Source organism: Myodes glareolus, chromosome 4, assembly GCF_982192425.1.
Source record: "Myodes glareolus chromosome 4, mMyoGla1.1, whole genome shotgun sequence".
NCBI lineage: Eukaryota > Metazoa > Chordata > Mammalia > Rodentia > Cricetidae > Myodes > Myodes glareolus.
Window position 1 is genome coordinate 8,255,028 of NC_142029.1, and position 21,351 is coordinate 8,276,378.

General features: G+C 44.1%; 1 long non-coding RNA gene across 1 annotated transcript; it reads right to left on the minus strand.

Annotated features, from left to right (window-relative positions):
* Positions 1-1,330: 1,330 nt before the first annotated feature.
* On the minus strand, positions 1,331-2,295 carry LOC125393414 (uncharacterized). Its single transcript, XR_007229804.3, has 2 exons — positions 1,848-2,295; positions 1,331-1,746 (listed from the first exon to the last, which is right to left on the minus strand). It is a non-coding gene; the product is annotated as an uncharacterized LOC125393414 (long non-coding RNA).
* Positions 2,296-21,351: the final 19,056 nt, after the last annotated feature.

Consider the following 21,351-nt stretch of genomic DNA (forward strand, 5'->3'; position numbering starts at 1 on the left):
ACACCTGATGACCAGAGTTTGATTCTTGGGTCTCATTGGTGGAAGCGGGGGGAAAAAATGATTTCTGCCCAGTTGTCCTCAAATCTCCACACACACGCCCCAGGGTATATGCCCCCTCCACTAAAGAAAATTAACTCAATAAAAATGAAAATCATTTACTTTGATTATTTTAAATTTTATGTGTGTGCCTGCACGTGGGTATGTGTTTCTGAGCGCAGGCGCCTCCAGAGGCATTGAGAGCCCTGAAGTTAGAGCTACAGGAAGTTGTGAGGGGCCATGTGGGTGCTGGGAACAGAACTCAGCTCGGCTGAAAGAAATAAGTATTTTTAACTGCTCAGCAACCTCACCAGTGCCTACAAAAGAAAAGGACTATTTCGAAGCTACAAAGATGCAACTTCCCTGGTTCTCTCGAGCTAGACTCCTCTCTAAGCCCTTGTGTTTCCCAGCTGCCTCTGAAGGTTCCATTCCGCCTCTGGACCAGTACTCCTGGTTTCTCTTGGCTCCTGTCCACATATGTAAAGTAAAAGTCCAGCTCTGCACTGAAAGTGTTCTATATAAATTAGCTCGTGGTCCCTGCCAGGAAGGTTTTCTTCCTTCCGTCAATGAGGCAATATTTTATAATTATTCTGCCTGATGCAGGCTCCCATCCAATGAGGAATTAAATAGAAACAGGCGAACAAAGAAGGCCAGTGCTTTCTGCACGCGGTTGCAATGCAGGCTCGCCTTGATCAGGTTGCAGCACTGTGACATAGACTGACTTCCAAGGGTGGGGGCTGTCAGCGTGCTTCTTGCGACTGCAAAGTGTCTGGGGACATTCTTTTGTGGTAATAATCCCCCTCTCAGGTCATGAGATTGTTTCTAGAAATTAAACCAGGAAGTTCTTATGAAAATTATAGCTTTTTTTCATTGATCGCGACAAGAAAAAAACCCCACAGATTAATTAAGGACTTGTGCATTCGTTGCTTTACGGTATTGATTTCAATTCAGGATTCAAACACACCTTATCACAGGAGAAAGCTTGTGAGCTAGTTCGAGACCCCCTTCTGGAAGGGTTTAATTCATTACTTCAGGTAGTCTTCCCCCAGCTTTAATTGTTCTTAACAAACAAAGCAAAGATGTTTGTCATGCTTGGCAGAGTGAAACTAGAGCGCTCCCAACCATGGACTTTCAGCATTCATTTTTTTTCTTTTTGTAATTTCTCCTGAGACTTCGCTATTCATGACAAGGTCTCCTCTCCGTGATGTTGTGAACATGGACCCAAAGAATAAGAGGCTGGGTTTCCTTCACAGAGGAAATTCCCTAGGACCCCGCGTGGTAATCAAGAGGGATGTTGTTTTAAAAATTTTTATTACGTTTATTTATATGTGTGAGCCCACATGTGACCAGGGCATACATGAAGAAGTCCGATTACAACTTGCTGGGATTGTTCTTGATTTCCACCTGAGGGTCCAGGATGCAGTTCACATTGCCAGGCTCAACAGCAAATGCCTTTACAATGACCCATCTCGCTAGTCCAAGAGGAACAGCTTCAATGACAAACAAAAATGAGACTTCTCTTCCTGCTTCAAGCTTTCAACCTCACCTTCTCTTCGTTCCTCACTTTCTCCTTCCTTCTTAATGTAATTACTTTTCTTATTAACACTTAAAATCTCTTTGTAGAGTCGCCATCAAATACCATTTTGTGTCTCAAAGGAATGCCGAGGAAACGAGGGAGGAACTAAAGCCGGCTTGGAGGTGAGCACTGTTCTGTGCAAAAGCAATGCAATATTAACGAGAAATCAAGCTAATTACACTGGAAGCCTTAGATGAGAAACCACCCCCAAATGCAAGCATCAGTGACCACTTACCCCTCAACTGCTCTTTGACTTGGAGAGCGAATAGAGCCCCTTACTTGTAAACACTCTGTATTCTTTTTGTTGCCCTGATTCTGTCCAGTTTGGGGATTTCCGTTTGTTTCATTTCCACTTCTAATTCCTGTTTATATCTTACCGGAAAAAAAAATCGAGCGACTCCTAAGTGGGCCTCAAAGTCCCGCTGGGGAGTGGAGACAGTTGATAAAAGTAATCCCCTTTTCTTCCAGCCTGGTGGGTGAAAGCTGAGTGGATTAAGCAGATTTGAACCAAACCAACAATGGTCTGTGGAAGGTCAAGCTGTGAGGTTGGTGTCAGGGCAGAGGACACTCTGGAACCTCTCCTGAGGAAGGGAGAAAGGGAGTCAGCCTTCCCCCACCTTTTTTCTTTTTACAAGGATCAAACCATGTAGGATACCTAAAAATTAGCCAGGCCTGACGCTGCACACCTGCAAACCCAGTACTCAGGGTGGAGGCCTGAAGGCCAGGAGTCCACTGACCTGGAACTCACCGAGTTTAGGCTGGCTGACTAGGGAGCTCCATAGACCCTCCCTGCTCCCCATCGCCAGCTCTGGCATAATATGGGTGCCACCACATCTGGCTTTTCAAACTTCCATTCTGGGCATGTGACTTTGCAAGCACTTTATCTACTCAGCTGTGCCCCCGGGACCTGAACTGGCTTCCCCATTTTAAAAAACAAATTCAATTACCAGATCTGAAGTAGCATTGGCCTTCACACCGTCTTCCATGAGCTCATTTTGTGATTAGATATACAATATTCATGTGTGGGAGGAGGGCACATTCAAATCACAGTAATAGATACACAGCAGATTAGAGTAATTTTTCTGCTTCATTACATTTCCTATTCTTTGTGAAAGTTAAGGAAGTTCCCAGATAGGCAACCTGACAAAACTTCTGAACTTAGTTCTGTGAATTCATTTGTGAGAAGTTGGTGGCCCATGGCAACTCAGGAAATCCGTAAGTCCTGCTAACTGTGCTTTCCTAGGTCCAAAATAAACAATGAAAACACATGACTGTGAAGAGAAGAGACAGCACTCATATGACTTCAGTCTGGAAATTCATAGTTGCTTTGCTTAATTTTATCTCATGCGTATGAGTGTTTTGCTTCAGTATGTGTGTGTACCATATGCATTCAGTGCCCTCAGAGGCCAGAAGAGGGTACTGGATTCCTCTAGTACTGGAGTTAGAGATGGTTTTGAGCCAACACATGTGTGCCGGGAATTGAGCTCAGGTCCTCTAAAATAGCACTCAGTGCTCTTAACTGCTGAGACATCCCATAGTATTCTCATGTCTGTTTATATTTCTTCAAATGCAAGACATTTAAAGACCCCAGGAAGGATCCTATCTTGGAGAAACAAAGATGTGAGTAGTTAATTTTTCTGAGTTATTAAAACCAGAATGTTTTAAATCTTTGCTGAACATCCTTAGGTTTGAGATATTTCACAATTATTTCTGTTGCTTCCCGTGAATGAAGCTTTCTATAATTAGAATGAATAAAGTACATTCTTTAGCCAAATACCTGTGCTTCTTTAGAACATGTGACTAGAAACCTCTATGAAGTCACTGACCAGCAGATAAATTAAGGCTTGGAAACAAGCTAGGGTTGCAAATGGGGGCTGCTCACAGACTGATGTCAATTCTTTGTTCAAACCGTTATTCTTCCAAATGATCTTGTTGTTGTTTTCTGTCTGTCTGTTTGTGGTGTTGGTGGTAGTAGTTTTAAGACAAACTTTGATGTATTCCAAACTATCAGGATTAAATCATGAGAATGGGACCCAAGATTCAGTTAATTAGACATATGAAATTCTTATATAGCCAAGGATGACCCTGAACTCCTAATCTTCCTGCTTCCATCTCCCAAGTGCTGGGGTTATAGGTGATTGCTCTATACCCGGATATATTTTTTTATTTTTCCTCTGACCATTTCTATTACTAAGAACTTTGTTTTATAATTCATAATAACAATTTTAATCTTTAAATATATATAAATATATATTTATAATTCATAATACCAATTTTAATCATATATATATGTATATATATATATTTCTACTCCATGGGGCTGCAGATATGGCTCAGAGGGTAAAACACTTGCTGTGTAAGCATGAGGACCTGAGTTCAAATCCCCAGAACCCAGGTAAATGTTGGCTGGGTGTGGCAGCCATGCCCGTATTTTTAAATTTAGAAGCTAAGACCTGGAGTAAGCTGGCCAGTTGGACTAGCCTGAGACCCTGCCTCAATGAATAAAATGAAGACATTAAGAAAGACTTCAAGTCTTTATATGCACATTCACACATGTTCACCTATACACACGTGAACATACACGTATACATGCACACATACACAAAGGGATGTTAGCATTGGCTATGAATATAAGTTTTGCTAGATCTTCCACATTAGAAACTACTGCCTGAACCCCACATTAGAGCCCATGGTGTTGCAGATCTAGAAGCAAGTTTTCTTTCCACGCTCTCTCATCTGTAGGGCTCTGGGCCAAACACCACATCTCACATGTGTTAGGCCAGGGCTCTGTCACTGGGCTGTACCTCAGCTCCAGGTACAGCAGGTTTTCAGTGACCCCGCATCTTACTGGATTCTGCACCCATTCAATGTCCATATGAGAATTTTCTGCATTGTGACCCTTCCCTTGAGTTCCCTACTCCTGGACATCTGGAGTAGTTCTAAGTTGGTCCCTTAGCGCTTTGTCCTCCAGCAACTGTCTTGGATGAGGGTTTAGATGACAGCTTTGCCCAATGACACAAGTTCCTGTAATGCATGGAATAAACCACAGCTAATTAATTGCTGCAATGTTCAGGTATTCCGTACATTTCAGTAAATGAATGACTAGAAAACTGAATATTAGGATGCTGTTCTCAGTGATCAACACTTCATAAATACAGAAGATGTGCCATACTGTTGCATTAAATAGATAATGCTAACTCTGTTAACACCAGTTTAAAAACAAATCTCACCTATGTGACTATGAAGAAATCTGGACAAAGTCTTTGGAAACCCTGGAATAACCAATCAACGATACAAAGGAACCTATCATCTCACTAGTACCCACACCAAACACTGCACGCATCTCTGCCTTCTATTTCTGTGTGGTAATTTAGGGGGTTTGGTTCATTAGTTAGATGGTTGCTTGCTTTTTTGAGATAGGATTTTATTTCACTATGTGGCCTGGTGATCTGGTTTTAGTCTGTTGCTGCCGTACAAATCCCCAACCAAAAAAAAAAAAAAATCAATGTGCAGGAGGATTCATCTTACAATTACAGATTATAGTCCATAGCTATGGAGAAGTCATAATGGCAGGAGCTAGAAGCAACCAGTCATATCACACCCAAAGCTGGAAGCAGAGAGAAATGAATGCGCCTAAAATGTCTGCTGGATGACTCTGTTCAGCTGGCTTTCTTCACTCACACAGTGTAGGGCTCAGCCCCTCAAAAGGTGCCACTCCTGTTCAGAGTGGGTCTTTCCATCTCCGTGAATGAGCTAGAGAGTCCCCACAAACATGCCCACAAGTCAACCTGTTCCAGGCAATGTCTCCTTGAGACTATCTTCCCAGGAGATGTTAACCTGTGGCAAATGGACACCAGGGCAGTGGCTGTGCCATCAAGTATATCTCCAGCCCTTGCTGTCTCTAAGAGCCTGTTGGTCACTCCCACAACAGAATGATCCAATTTTATCCCCCAAGAAATCTACATCCCAACAATTACATGCAAGTAAAAATAAATAGGAAAAACACAGTGTGCAAATAGGAACGAACATAGAGGCTGAATCTCCAGACGGCACCAACATCAGCTACCTGACCTTCAAGAAGCATTGCTTTCTGGGCTCCAGAATCTCTACACTTAGTTCAGTTAGGGAGTGGATTGTTTTCATTCAAAGTGCTAATAGATTGTATATCTCACTGCTTAATCTACCATCTCTTTGTTTTCTTTTTCCTCTCACTTCACGCCTCTGTACGTGCGTGTGTGCATGCATGTGTGTGTGCACGTGCTTTCATGCTTGTGGGTCAGAGGATAATCTTGGCTTCAGTCTTTCTTCATTGCCCACTACCTTTTTGTTTTGAAACACAGCCTCTCACCGGGAACTGAGGATTGCTGGAGAGTCTAGGCTGGCTGGTCACGGAGCCTCAGGAGTCCCAGATCTGCCTCCCAGTGCTTAGATGTCAAGCACACACATCTATATCCAGCTGTCTCATTTTTTTTGTTTTTAAGTAGGTTCTGGGGATCAAACTTAGATCGTTCAGTTTACCAACTGACTGAGCTATCTCTTAACCTCTTCTCCTTTTTCCTCTCACTATGAGAATATGAGGAACAAAGTTCTCTATGAAAAAGCAAACGCCTTTCTATTGGGATTTCAAGTTCAAACAGGTTTTAGTTGAAGTCCTCTTAACACTCAGCTTATGGAGCCGCTAGCCCCGCTTCCTAAAAGGGTGTTCCCATCTCGGGCTATCCAGGAGGTTCCCGCTGTGTTTGTGTTGTTGGAGACCTGCATGCTCAGAAAGAAAAAACGCCAGCAGCAGGAGCAGAAATCAATCTCTGGGATCTGAACAGCAGATGAAAATCTTAGGAAACATCTTTTTTCCAGTGACAGAGAAGAAGTCCTTAGGGTTTTGATTGTACATAGAGGGCCCCTAGAACATTTCATTGTGATCTGAAGAGAATAATAGATATGAAGGGCTCCCTGGTGATCATGCAGCAGATTCCCTCCAGAAACACACGCAAGAGCTGCAACTGGGTTCCTCCACCTCTTGAGCCTGAGCCCTCAGCAGGCTGCCCCCACACATATTTCCATGGGGCAGTCACCACCATGGTCAGAACACTGAAGACCCTGCTTTGGTAAACCTCACTTCCATCCCTGGCTCTGCTATGATCAATGAGGACACTAAAACTTACTCATGTTCTCAGAGTCGGGTTCCATCTGCAAAAATGGAGGCTATGTAATATTTTACTGAGATGGACTGGAGGCTATGTAATATTTTGTTAAGATGGACTGGAGGCGATGATGTAATATTTTGCTGAGATGGACACACTCTTCACTCATTATTGCATGGCCAACTATTCTAGGACTGGGCAGAGCCTGCCTGTGTCACAGTGCTCATGGATTTCCTTGTGTCCCGGAAGTTCAGGTAGCATAGCTGGTGTAGGTTCCTTGAATTCTACTGTGTCAGAAGCCCAGCTGAGAACTCGCAAACTGCTGGGCGGGCTTGAATGTCTGGAAGTCAAGATTATCCAGACTTTGGTTCTATTGTGTCTGGCGCCTGGGTCAGAATGATGCTACCGACACCTTGGTGTCCCATTCTGTGTGCTCCAAGAGCTTCACCATGGGGCTTTCAGCAGGACTCTCAAAAGCGGTGACCTTATGGAAAATGGACTTCTTCCATAGAGACTTGGATGCTCTGCCTGACCCTTCCTCAACAATGGTACAGTACTATCTCAACACAGCCCAGCCTTGCTCCAGTCCACCCAAATTTATGTATCCCACTCTCCCCATGAAGCCCTGAAGATGAGTTTCTATTGCAAGGGGGACAGTAGACCATCTTCTTATCACAAGATGAAACTGGTTTGGGGGTGTTGAAGAGCACCCCATGGGATCAGGTCATGCCAACTGGTGCCGTGTCTCTGGTGAACTTTCTCCTTTTCCCATACTGTTCTCCTAAGTCCCTTTCTTCCTGGAGTTCTTTCTCTATTTAAATAATGTGAACACCCTCTTTGGTGACCCCACCTACGAATGTCCCTGAAAGCATCTTGAACCGTGGGTGGTGTCTTCCTGGCTCTGCTCTTCAAGCTGAGCACTCCCGGATTCTCTGTGCCCAAGGGAAGTCCAAGGGAAGTTCATTGTTGTTTACCCTCCGAAGGCTCCTTGGAGTTCTGTAGAAATCACTGGGCTCACACTGGGAAAGGTGCCTGAGAAAAATTACATGACCTGAGCTAAATACGGCAGGCAGCGGGTGATGGCTCATACAAGGCAGAGTGAAGGACAAAGTGTCCTTCTGATGTAGATGCCACTGACGGTTTGCTAAGAACGGCAGGAAATTAGGCCACTTTACTGAGATCCACATCCCTGGAGGGACATGTAAGGTCACCGAGAGACAGGATGGGTGGATGGTCAGAGTTTAAGTCAGACGTTCACACACCACTGCCAGCATCGCATATCATCATGGAAAGATTTGTTCATCTTTTTACAAATTAGTTGGGATACAGTTTGAGGATGTGACATTGGGTTTAAGAAGTTATGACATATGCCTCCACATGGGAATTTCTGAACCTGTGCTGACCAATATAGTAGCCATTTATCACAGGCTATTGTTGAGCCCTCGGGACATGACTAGTACAAACCGACGATGGATAACAAATCTAAGAATGAAAATGCACAGGAAAGACTTACAGAATACGGTGGTACAAACCGTAAATCCCAGCACTCCTGAGACAGGTGGGAACTTGTCTGAAAGTTCAAGGTCAACCTGGATTGAGTTCCAGACTAGTCATGGCTACACAGCAAGATACTGTCTCAAAAACAAACAATTGACTGGAGAGGTGCCTCACTGGCTGAGAACAACTACTGCTCTTTTTTTAAAAATATTTATTTATTAATTATGTATACAAATATTCTGTCTGTCTGTATGTCTGCAGGCCAGAAGAGGGCACCAGACCTCATTACAGATAGTTGTGAGCCACCATGTGGTTGCCGGGAATTGAACTCAGGACCTTTGGAAGAGCTGGCAATGCTCTTAACCTCTGAGCCATCTCTCCAGCCCCATGACTACTGCTCTTGCAGAGGACCTAGGACCAGTTTCCCAGCACCCACATGGTAGCTCATAGTCACATGTAGCTCTAATTACATGAGATTCAATGCTTTCTCTGGCCTCTGCAGACTCCTTCACATATATACATGATGCACATTTACACAGACACACAAAATAAAATAAAAAATTGAGAAACACAAAACAAACAAAAATGATTCAAGGATTTACTACAAAGAAAAGGTAAAGTGATAATTTTATGCTGATCATGTACTAAAATGGTATTTGAATACGTTAAGTGAGATAATACTACTGAAATCAGTCTCATTCCTTTAAACATGGCTATTAGATTGCAAATAGGGAGTTGGTGACTCTTTGACCTTATTCTTCTGCAATACTTTTCTCCATCCTGTGATCAACTTCTGTAATATTTTTCTTCTTGCCTGATCAAAAGCAGTGTGAGGAAGGAAGGGCTTGTTTTGGCTCACAGTTAAAGATAGTACAGTCCGTCATAGCCAGGAAGGCATGGCGGCATCTGCAGTCAGGAAACAGAAGACGGGAAGTGACTGGGCTGTAAGAACACCCTCTGGTCTTACCTTGCTGCCTTTCCAGAGGACCTGAGTTTGAGTCCAAGCACCCACAACCACCAGGGACACTAGCATTCATGGATCTGACCCCATCCTATCTTCCAGCCTGCATCCATTGGCCTCTGCACATGTATGACACATATATGAACATGCACATGAATAAAAAGTAGAAGTAACTCATTAAAAGAGTTACATCCTTCCATAACAGCTACATCAGCTGAATGCCAGGCCTACAAATCCCGGACTATGAAGGACATTTCACATTTAACCACCTCTTTTTTCCCTTCCCTCCTAGGCCTGGATGAGACAGGACTCAGAATGACAGGAGCTTATGACATCAGAGAGCAGTCAGATTCATTCTGGCAGGTGAAATCTTAAGTTTGTTTCATATGAGAGAAAATTTGTTACACCTTCATATTCCCATAATGAATAAAGAAAGACAACCAAACTCTTGAAGATCTGGATCTGTGGCAAGGGTAGAATTCCATGATTAGTGATGAGAGATGTGAAAACAAAGGGAACAGGGCCAAAGAAGAGTGAGCTGGAGGTCAGGGAGGAGCTGTCTCTTCAACACCTGTCCCAATATCCCTGGAGGAGCAAGCCAGCCTGATCACCACTGCTCTTCTGCTCAGTGGGTCTTTCAGAGACACTGTATCCATCACTTTTCCATCCCCATAGCAAATACTAAGGATCAAGATCAAAAGAAAGAAGGTTGTTTGTTTCTTTTTTTTGCTTTGTTTGTTTCTCAAGGTTTTGAAACCTCATGGTCAGATAAGCACCTTGTTTGGGCCCGAGGCAACACAACACATCACAATGGAGATATGTGGCCAGCAAAACTGCTCATCTTTTGGACAAGAGGCAAAGGAGAAGGGAGAGGTTGCAACGCCATCAAGGGCTTACATGCAGTGACGTTACTTCTTATAGGTTCCTCCCAATAGCACTCCTCTGGAAAGGAATTGGGCAGGTTTGCTGTGGGAGGTCCTTCTGTCTATGTGTTGTTTTTATTGGTTAATGAATATAGTAACTGCTTTGGACCTATAGCAAGTCAGAACTTAGGTAGGCAGGGAAAGCTAGGCTGAATGCTGGGAGGAAGAAGGGCAGAGTTGGAGAGATGCCATGGATCTGCCACCTGAGATAGACATGCTGAAACTTTGCTGGTAGGCCACGACCTCGTGGTGATATACAAATTAAGAGAAATGGGTTAAATTAAGATGTAAGAGATAGTCAATAGGAAGCTAGAGTTAGTGGGACAAGCAGTGATTTAATTAATACAGTTTCTGTGTGATTATTTCAGGTCTAAGCTAGCCAGGCAGCTGGGTGAAGCAAGTGACCCCTACCCCTTCACAGGATAGAGGGGTTTTTTTTGTTGTTGTTTTGGTTTGGTTATTTGTTTTTGGCTTTTTTGTTTTGTTTTGTCAAAATGACACAAGCTGAGAAGAGGGAACCCCACTTGAGAAAATGTCACTATATGATTGGCCTGTAGATTGCAAGTCTGTGGGACATTGCCCTGAATAATCACTAACGTGAGAGGGTCCAGCTCTCTGTGGGCGATGTCTCTTCTTGACAGGCAGCTGGTTGGGTTGTATCAGAAAGCAAACTGAGCAAGCCATGAGGATCAAGCGAGTAATCAGTGTTCCTTCTTGGTCTTTGCTTCAGTTCCGGCCTCCAGGTTCCTGCCATGACTTCCCCGAGTGATAAAGTATGATCAGGACATGAAAGCCAAAGAACTCACTTTTCCTCCCCAGGTAGCATTTGGTCATGTGCTCGTCACACCAAAATACATCAACCCTTTATAACACATAACCTTTGGATGACCTTCAAGATGTAAATGACAGCTGACACCTGGAGGTTAGAGGAGACAGACTTTCTTCATTTGCAGTTCCGCACTCAGGTCTTGTTTTCTCTCATTCTTCCCCCTTTCACTTGCTCTGCCATTGCTTTGTGGTTTTTTTTCCGTGTGTGTGTGTGTATGTGTGTGTGTGTGTGTGTGGTTTGTTTTGCTTTTGTTTTTTTGAGACAGGGTCTCTCTCTTTATAGTCTTGACTGCTCTGGAACTCACTGTGTAGTTCATTCTGGCCTTCAGACTCACAGAGATCCTCCTACCTCTGACTATGAAAAGCTGTGATTAGAGGACTGTACCACCATGCTCTGCCAAACCTACCGTTGTTTCTGAAGACTTATGCAGTCATCTGTTCTTTCCGCTAAGGCCAAAGTAGACTGGAAAAATTACAGATCAAAGCACACAAGTTGCGATGAGGTCACTCGCCTACCGCATGAGAGCAAGACCAATCCTAGGCTCACGCTTTGATCACAAAAGGCTGTTTAGCTATAGGAAGAGTCTTGTCAAGGTTTCATGGGGGCTGGAGAGGCCAGGTTATCACTGTGCAGGACATATCTTCTAGCACAATCTCAGGTGTTGACTCACTTCCAACATCACAGAGCTTTTCATTTCTGTCTCTCTAGCCTCTGCCTTTGAACACCATGTGGAATTCAGATACCAATTTCAGCCAGAATAGAGTAATTACATCTCCACTTCTTCACCTCCAGAGAATATCTCACATTGTCCAAAACAGCACCCTCTTCTTAGACTGAGTTTTAGGTTTTCTTGATTCTTGCGATCTTTTCTTCACATGAGCATCCCTGGAATTCATTCCTTCATTAACTCATCTGTTCATTTGGCAAATAAAGTATCAGGATCCTGGGAATTCAGCCTTCCAGCCAGGTGTGGTGGCTTGCAGTTTTAATCCCAGCACATGGGAAGCAGAGGTAAGCTATGTTTATTATAACTGAATCTCAAGAGTTGTATGACTCACTAGATTGGAGGGTCACGATGTCAAAATCCTAGCCTTTTCTTATAAGAGCTATTTCCTCGTTTGCCTAAAATCTGAGAGATTTGTATTTGCATTTGATGATAGTTTGATTGGTAATTGAGAACTAATTATGTGTACACAACATTTCTGTATTCTGTTAATGTAGACTGATGTTAAATTTAGCATGGTGGAAGTGCAGTGTGACCATTCATATGCAATGGACTTTACTGTGTGGTTAAATATTCTAGTCACTGTGTGAGATGGAGAGGCCAGCTGGATTAATGTCATAAGAATGGATTGATTTATGCGATTGAAGTGAACAGAAACTGAGCAGTCTTTAGGTTTGATCCCAAAGTCCCTGGCATCCTCAGTTCTCAGTTTCCTATAGCTCTCTCTCTCTCTCTCTCTCTCTCTCTCTCTCTCTCTCTCTCTCTCTCTCTCCCCTTTGTTTGTTTCCTCATCCCTCAAGAGGCCAGGCAGGGGTTCTGAGGGTCTGTTCCTGCTTCTTCACTTCAACGTAGGGGAGATTACTTTTATATAAAATATCAATGAAAACCCAAAGTTTCAATCTGACTATGAGTGTTCTTATTAGCACCTCCAAATTCAGAAGAAAGGTGGGGTTGTCTTGGTTAACATCAGCCAACTGCTATGTCTAGTGCCTGAGGTGTAATTACTTTCTGTCTAAACATTATATCCCATATCCATAGAGGAAGGGTAAAGCAATGATTGAGGAACTCCAGAATGTCACTGCCAAAGAACAGGGAGCAATCTGAGTTATATAGCGTACTTGCCCTGGTATCAGGGACAATTATATGAAACCTTGAACATAACATAGACCATACAAGGGAAGAACGCACAGGCTGGGTGAATGAATTTACTCACAAGATAATTATAATAGGACTGGAATTCAGTAAGTGACCAAAAAAAAGTAATACAGGTTGATAAATCAGTATCAAGAAAAACAGAAATGTGGGCTTGGAAGCACCGGGATTCGAAGCCCAGTTCTACTATGCACTAGCTGTGAGACCTGAGGCCCAGTTCCTTGGCAGTGAATGTATATGAAGGCATTTCATAACTATGGGCATCTCAGTTACACAGAAAACAAAGCCAGAACTGTAATTATTCTGACTGTGAGATAGTCATTTACCTCGTGTTTGAGAAAATCAGAGTGCATGTGTAAAGGTACGAGTGGCGTCATTAAGAACCGATACAGCGCCTCTGCTGCTGGTGTCTTTTCTCGGGACTATTTCTTCATGTTTGCTAGCTGGCTACAGTATTACAATCTCTATACACAGACGTGCTCATAACTCACAAAAGGGAGCTGTTAAAGAAAGCTATTTTAAGATGTGCTTATGCTGTGTAACATTTGTTTAATGATGCAAAGATGTGTTGCATTCTTTTATGTTGTGTTTGCTTAACTCTGTGAACCTGTGTTACTTTGCCTATCTGAAACACCTGATTGGTCTGATAAAGGGCTGAATGGCCAATAGCTAGGCAGGAGAAAGAATAGGTGGGGCTGGTAGGCAGCAAGAATAAATAGAAGGAGAAAAAATAAACAGGATGAAGGAGCAAGAAAGGAGGAGAGAGAATTTTCAGGACCAGACACCCAGCAACACAGCCAGACATAGAATAAGAAGGAAAGATAAGGTATACAGAAACAGAGAAAGGTAAAAGCCCAAAGCAAAAGATAGACTGGATAATTTAAGAAAAGCTATAAAGAAACAAGGCAAGCTAAGGCCAGGCATTTATTTAAAAAAAAAAGTCTCTGTGTGTGATTTGGGGGGGAGGGATCTGGGTGGCGGCCCCCTAAAAGAGTAAAGAGTAATAAAACAACCAACAACAGGAAACCCTATATCTCTCACTAAGAGCAATGAGATTGTCACAAACTGCCTTTGTCCTGTCTCCTACTCACTTCCCAGCCCCAGCAAACTTCCTGTTTGGCTAGAACGGTACCACAGGCCAATGTCTTGAACTCTAGATGGCAAGCTAGTAAAACTGCATGCTGGACGCAGATAAATGGATGCTCATTCTCTTGATGTGCAGGAACAGTGCTTTCCTTCCTGAGGGTTATGTGGATCTCCAGAAAGGAAGCCCTTAAACAGAGTCTGCAAAGAAATCCGGGACAAACGTGTGATATGCTGTGGAAGGACACAGTTCTGTAAAGGCTCGAACATGAGACCCACCCAGGAGGCACTTTGAACTGAAATTGTCTCCTTTTTGCATGGCTCTTCCTGGTTGTTTCCCTAGCGCTGTTCTAGAACAAATGTCTTCTACATCCTCTAAGGTGATGTTTGTGTGTCCATCACAGCAATGAAGCTGTCCGTCTATCCACAGTTACTCTCCTACACAGTCATATTCAAATCCTAGCTCTAGGATGCAAGGATCTGAAATAGAGATGGGTGGTCCAAAACATTTCCTTCTGCACAGGCCTCCCCATGGGAGAATCTTATAAAGATGGTGCTGAGCGGGATCACATCTCAGAAAGTGATCCCATAATTGGAGATAAATAGATAAATACCTGGTGTGTCATGGGGAGAGAGAGAGAGAGAGAGAGAGAGAGAGAGAGAGAGAGAATATATGTAAGAGGAGTAAGGATCAGGCCCATGCATGTGCAGAGGCCAGGATGGCATCAGGTGTCCTGCTTTATGGTCTCCACGTGATTCCCTTGAGACAGGGCTCTCACTGGAGCTAGCTGTTGACCTGTGAGTCCGAGAGAGCCTCTGGTCCCCCCGCCTCACTCACTCCTTAGAAGCCCTGCACCCACATCCATCCTCTTACATGGTGCTGAAATTGCAGGCTCTGGTTTCCTTACCCACTTAGTCATCCCCAGCACCAAGGAAAATATCTTGAAGTATGTGAATGTAACCATGAAAGAAGCGAACACATTTCACTAGGCGCAGGTGGGAGAGATGAATAACAGAATGGTATAGTAAAGGCATTCATGACACAAGTCACATAATACATTACATATTAAATGCAAATAGTATAATGGTGTGATTGTCTTTCAGGACATTGTTTGATGTATAGAGGCAAAATGATAAGGAGAGATGTCAAGGCGGCCTCCCCAAGCAACTTCCTCTGGATTCCCAAGGAGCTGGTAGAATCTGATAGCACTTTAGGTGCAGAAAAACTAACCGGGAGAGGTTGCTTTGATTTTTATTATATCTCAGAGATAAGTAGTTAGGACGGCAATTCTAAGCACTAAGGAATGGGTTCATTGTCCACTTCAGGAAAGAGGCAGCCTTTGAAATATCCAAAGGCCCAAGTGGCACAAGCTTGCCAGTGAGTCGGCAGGTTAATCATTAGTGTCCTCTTGAGATCTGCACAAACCCTTATGCAAGAAACAGGAATGCACAGGAAGAAACTGTGCATTCTTCACTACGGACACACCAACACCCAAGTGTTTCGTCACCAAATAGTCTTTGTGGTTGCTCTTAGCATACAGAGAACACTTCTGCACCAATCAAGGCCAGATTGTCATGTCATACACTGGGGTATATGACTAGGCGTGGTGGGTGGGAGTCACCAAAAATGGAGGACTCAAAGTCTCCCCAAATCCTGCTACCAGGCAACATGCTAAGAGGAAAGTTTCAGATGGAACTTGGTTACGTGTGCCAGTGTTTATTGACAAGCCAACAGGGAAAACCCACTATAAACAAAATGAAGGCCCACTCTTGGCCACCATTGTGCATGCTCTGGATAGCCATCTCTCTAGCAGTGTGGATCAGTTAGTTTGAGATGAATGTTAGATTCCAAAACTGACCAGACATGGGGCTGCGGTCTTGCAGTTTCAGGCTCCACTCCGAGGACATTGTTTTTCATGCCCCGTTCATGCCATGGCAAGACTATTATCTGACTGTGCCTTTAGCCAATCCCATATCTTGGGTACCAATCATTTCGCCAATGAAGATTTATTTCAGACCTCCATTACACTAATTCCTGAACACTTTTGAATTGAGACATTCTAGAAACTGTCTGAGGATGCAGTCTTCTGGTAAGAGTTGTCCAAAGGCTAATGCTGTTCTTGAAACAGTGGTCTTTCACCAGGCAACAGCGCTCTCCCCAGACACTCTCAAAGATGCGTTGTGATTGAATCTAGCCCACATTCTTCTATTTGATTTGTCCTAATGTCTACTGTGTAGCACTGTTTATTTGGAGTACACATTAAATATGGTACTTTAAATGATTGGTATGATAACATATCAACTGTCAATCGAAAGACTCAGAATCACCATGGAGACGGATCTTGGGGTGTCTGTGAGGAGTATCTTGCCTAGTTAACTGAATGTAGGTGGCAGCATTCTCTGTGCTGGGGTCCTGGACTCTGTGAAAGCAGAGATGGTTAACCGAGCAGCAGCACTCATCAGTGTCTACTTCCTGACCACAACTGCAATGTGGCCAGTCACTGTCAGGCCCTCTCTGCCATCATCCTGCCACATCTGGATCCTCAGACCATTAGGCAAGAGAAACCCTTGCTCCCTTGTGTTGCTTATCAGGTCTTTGGTCAGAGCAAAGAGAAGAGTAATTCATACAGTTGCTGTTATTATTTATCAGTCTTAATAAAGACAATAAGTCAATGAACTTGTATTATTAAGTGGCCTTGTATTTCGGGAAATGAAAGTTAAATTACTTTGCTGTGTTAAGTTGATAACTGATGCTTGATTACATATTTGACTTCTGAGTTTTGTAGTCTGGTTGATAAATGCTCCTAACACTCAAAGGAAAAATGAAATCCATTATTTCTCTGAGTAAGAAACATATAATTAGGTTGCTTTTCCTGTAATTTTTAAAGTTAAGACTAGGAGCTGGATGTCTTGACAGGATGAAACTCATTCTCTACAAACAGATAAGATCAGTGTGTGCCATCTATGTTCTCCATCAGCAGCTGTGGCTTCAGTTTTCTGATAGCAACCTCCTGATGCTATGTAAGACCCAGGCCAAGCATTATCACCCTCGTTGGTAGCCTGGCATTGTTGGCAAGGCAGGTTTAATTTCCAAAATCCACAACCTTCAGAGTTACCACTCTTGACTCACATGGCCTAGCCCTCCAGACAAATATATCACACATAAATGAAACCAAATCTTTAAAATATTCTGTTAGCTTCCACACAGTGTGGTTAAATGTGACTTTTGGGGTTTCATTGTTGAGAAGAAAGACACCAGCATATTAACTGTCTTGTCCTCTGGCTGTGCTCCAAGGTTGGTGACAGAAGGGCTAAGAGGCAAACGACACTTTCTGTTTTGTTTTGAGATGGGCTCGCTGTGTGTCTCAGACTAGCTTCAAGCTTTATCTTTCTGCCTTTGCTTCCCCAATGCTGGGAGGTTACGGCCACGGCACATGGCCGGAGCAGAGGGAAGGCAGAGGCAGGGGTGTGAGGCAGCTGGCCTTATTGCATCCACAGTCAGGAAGCAGGAAAGAGGAGCTCAACTCACCATCTTCCTTCCTTCAGCCCAGGCCTCCAGCTCACGCACATTCAGGGTCCCTCCAGTGACATCTGACAACATTTTCACGAACCTACCCAGAGGAAAGTTCCTAGGTCACTCCAGCTCCTGTCCAAGTGACAGTGAAGCTTAACCATGTGGGGCAAAAGCAGCCACATGAAGTCAGGAAGTGAGACTGAGAGAATTCTTCAAACAGCAGAAATTCTGGTAAGTTGACTCCGAGTGGTTCACAGGTTAGGTCTGCTGAGGATGAGATCTGAGCTAAAGGGAGGAACTTTCCAGTGAAGGCAATGCCATTGGCTGATCAATGGGGGTCTGCCCTGTTGCTGAGATAAGATTCCATGACCAAAGCAACTTACTGAAGAAGAAGTGTATGCGGGCTTACAGATCCAGAGGGTTAAGAGTTTACCCTGGCTGGGAAACATGGCTGCCCTCAAGGGCACAGAGGCAAGAAGCTGAGGGCTTTCATCTCTGCCATGAATATGAAGAAGAAGAAAGGAAAGTGGAAGTGGCTTGAGGCTTCTAGTCTCACAGCGTAAGCCCGGTGATGCACTTCCTAAAGCTCCTTCAACCATCGGCTAGGGAGTAAGTGTCCAAATGCCAGAGACCATGGAGGGCAATTCTCATTCAAACCACCGTGACCAATAACAGACCGAAAGCAGCCATAAGGGAGGACAGCTTTGATCCTTCTAGGGTTGTCTTAATAGCCTATAGTTACTAGTTCAGCAGCAGGGAGGAAACCATTCCTTCTGTCCTCAGAGATAAATAAAGGGCAGGCTAGTGGCAGGCAAGCTGTTTGAACTGACTAGGTGCACCCAGGCAGCAAAGCCAAGAAGAAACCCGAGTGCTCAGAACCCAGGTGGGATGTGACAGGAGCCTGGTTCCCTGAGGAAGAGGAGAGAGAGGCACCTGGAGGAGAGTCCGCACACTGGGAAAAGATGAATGAAGTCTTAGGACACACAGCAGTTTGGACAGCATGGCAGGGCTTGGAGTCAAACTCTAGTCTCTTGGGATTCATTTAATCTGTCTGGTAGATGAACTACTAGGGTGGGCGCTCTCAAGGTTCTGTCTAAAGGCAGATAAGGAAATCCGGGAAAGCCTCATCGGCATCTGTGCTTTGGGCTTTCGGCTTGGCGAGGAGCAAACCAGAGGGACCTACTTTGGGGTGGCCTTTCCTGAGCTTTCTGACTGAATTTTTACAGTGCACAGCCTCCAGAGACAGTATAGACCTGGATTTATATCCTATTGGTTAGGAGACCTTTGCCAAGTACTTAATCCTGCTAATCCTCAAATTCTCCATCTGTAAGGGGAAGGGTAAATTAGAACTGCAATGGCTTGATTAAAAATATTAGCCGTGATTATCTGTGAGCCTAGGGTTAGGCTCCTCTTTCATTTTTCTGAAAGACTTATCTGCATTTCCTATTTTTCTACAGTTAACATACATTATATTTGTAGACTGTTACGTTTTTCCAAAAAGAATATACTAATGCTTTATGTAAACGTGCACAAATGCAACCGATTAGCAACTGCAAAGAAGGGCAAATAAGAGGACGGCTTGAGAAGATAGAGAAAGCCATTTCCCCTTCCTGCAAAAACCGGATACACACACTGTGGGACACAGAGTGGAAATCTAAGTAAAAAAAAAAAAAAAAAGAATATTTTTGTGATTTCTAAAAAGTAAATGCAGACCTTAATAGACTCTTGGTCAGGATGGAGCAAACAGTGGAATAGGGAAACACAAGAGAGGAGGCGCAGAGAGTCCGGGAGCTTGGTGCCAAGGCTGAGGTCTTGAGTTCAGTCTCTGGGGCAGCGAGGGTTGGGGGAGAAGGGGTTCTACTAAGCTGTCTCCTGTACACACACACACACACACACACACACACACACACACACACATTCTCTCTCTCTCTCTCTCCAAATAAATAAAAAAATGACTCTTCATTTTTCAAACTCTAACTTAGACTCCATCCTTTCTCTTTCTTTCTTTGGGAGCACACGCTCGTGTCTCGTGGTGCACATACGGAAATCAAAGGACAGCTTGCAGAGTCTGTCATCTCCCACCACCATGGGATTGAACTCAGGCCTTCGGGCTCAGTGTCAGGCCTCTCTGCTCTCACCAGCGCCATCATTTGCACATATTATTTTGGTTCCCTTTGTAAATAACTCAATCTCTCAAATGTTTTTATAAATACACAGATAGCCCAAGTTAAAAATGGTGTACGAAAATGAAACAGTGTCCCCCCTTCCTTTCTGGTGTTTTGAGACAGGCTTTCTGTTACCCACGCTGGCCTGGAATCCATCATGTAGATCAGCCTGGCCTCAGATGTACCACAGTCCTAACATCTTAGTGTCTCCAGTTCTGGGACTACTGACATCAACCACCACCCTTAACCCAGGGAAAATCTCTTAGTCAAGGCCGTTGGACTTCCCTTTTGCAAGCATCCCCAAAGGAAGGGCAGGCTCTTTGAAAAGTTTAAGTATTTTTCACACTGAAAGTTGTTTCGGAGCATCTGCAAGATACATGCATGGGTTTAGGGTGCTGTGATCTTGCAGTGATTTCTAGAAGACAGGTTTGCCCTCCGCAATGCCTAATGCTGGGCTCTTGTAGTCCTCATGTGACTGGGTTAGATCACAGGTGTCAAGGTCTGTAGAGAGCGGCGTGGAGCCGCACCTAAAAGATGGCGCCGGCTTCTCCTTCCACCTTCCTCGATCCTGAAAGCGAGCGCTCTCAGTGGTAAACAACACCTTATTTGGCTAAGGCCTGGATTGTGTGGTGATCTAAGCTGCTTGCATTATAAGTGGACCTATGGACAGTGCCCACGTGGCGATTCAGGATTGGCTGTTCAGGGCTATTTAAGGGCTGGGAGGGGCTTGCCTGGAGAGAGAAGCTATTGTAACAAGGTCCTGAGTAAACTGCCTGCAAGAAGAGCTCCGGTGTTGCATGTTCCTTGCTTGTCGAGGCGGTCGCCACAAAGTGTATACTATAGAGACCAACAGCACTAAGTGCTGGAACTCACCCTCTAATCGTGTAAAGCACACCTTTAGCACAACTGTGGTCTGTGTCTGTGTGTGTGTGTGTGTGTATGCGTGCGCATGCAGTGATCTATCTCCTGCAGTGAGGTTTCCCTAGCCATGGTGGAGGGTTACAGGCAAGTCCCCATCTTGAAGGAGTGGAAGTGTTAGTCTGTTCTAGTTAGAGAAAGGGCTAGTTTATGTAAGTTTGTCTATTTAATAGTTTCACTTGTTTTGCTATTGTTGTTTCATTTTGTTTGTGGTTTTGTTTTGCCTGCCTGTTTTCCTTCCTTCCTTCCTTCCTTCCTTCCTTCCTTCCTTCCTTCCTTCCTTCCTTCCTTCCTTCCTTCCTTCCTCCCTTCCTCCCTTCCTCCCTTCCTCTCTTCCTTCTTTCCTTTCCTTCGACAAGTTCTTCCACTGACTGGCCTGAAACTTACCAAGAGGGCTCGCTTGGACAGCCAGCAAGCCGCAGGATCCATCTCCCTCCTCCTCCTAGAGCTGAGATTACAAACCAGTACCACCAGGCCCAGCTTCATTCACGGGGTTTCTGGGATCAAGCTCAGGCTTGCTTGCTTGCAAGATAAGCACTTGATCAACTGAGCCGTCTCCCCGGGCTCCTTGGGATGGTTTAACTTTTACTTGTTTTAGCACACACGGAGAAGATGGTACAGGAGAATTTGGACAAACTTAAGAAAGATTAAGAGGACAGAAAAGAGTGGGTTCACTTCCCCTTTCTCAGGAAAGGGAAGTGGCATTTGCATGCCCTGCTGAAACCTCATCCGCTCCCATCTCTAACTGTCAGGTTACATAATGCTTTTCCCCGAGTTATGAAATAGCTAGGTCCCTGAGGTCACTTGTCATTTGATTCCTAGTTACCACGTG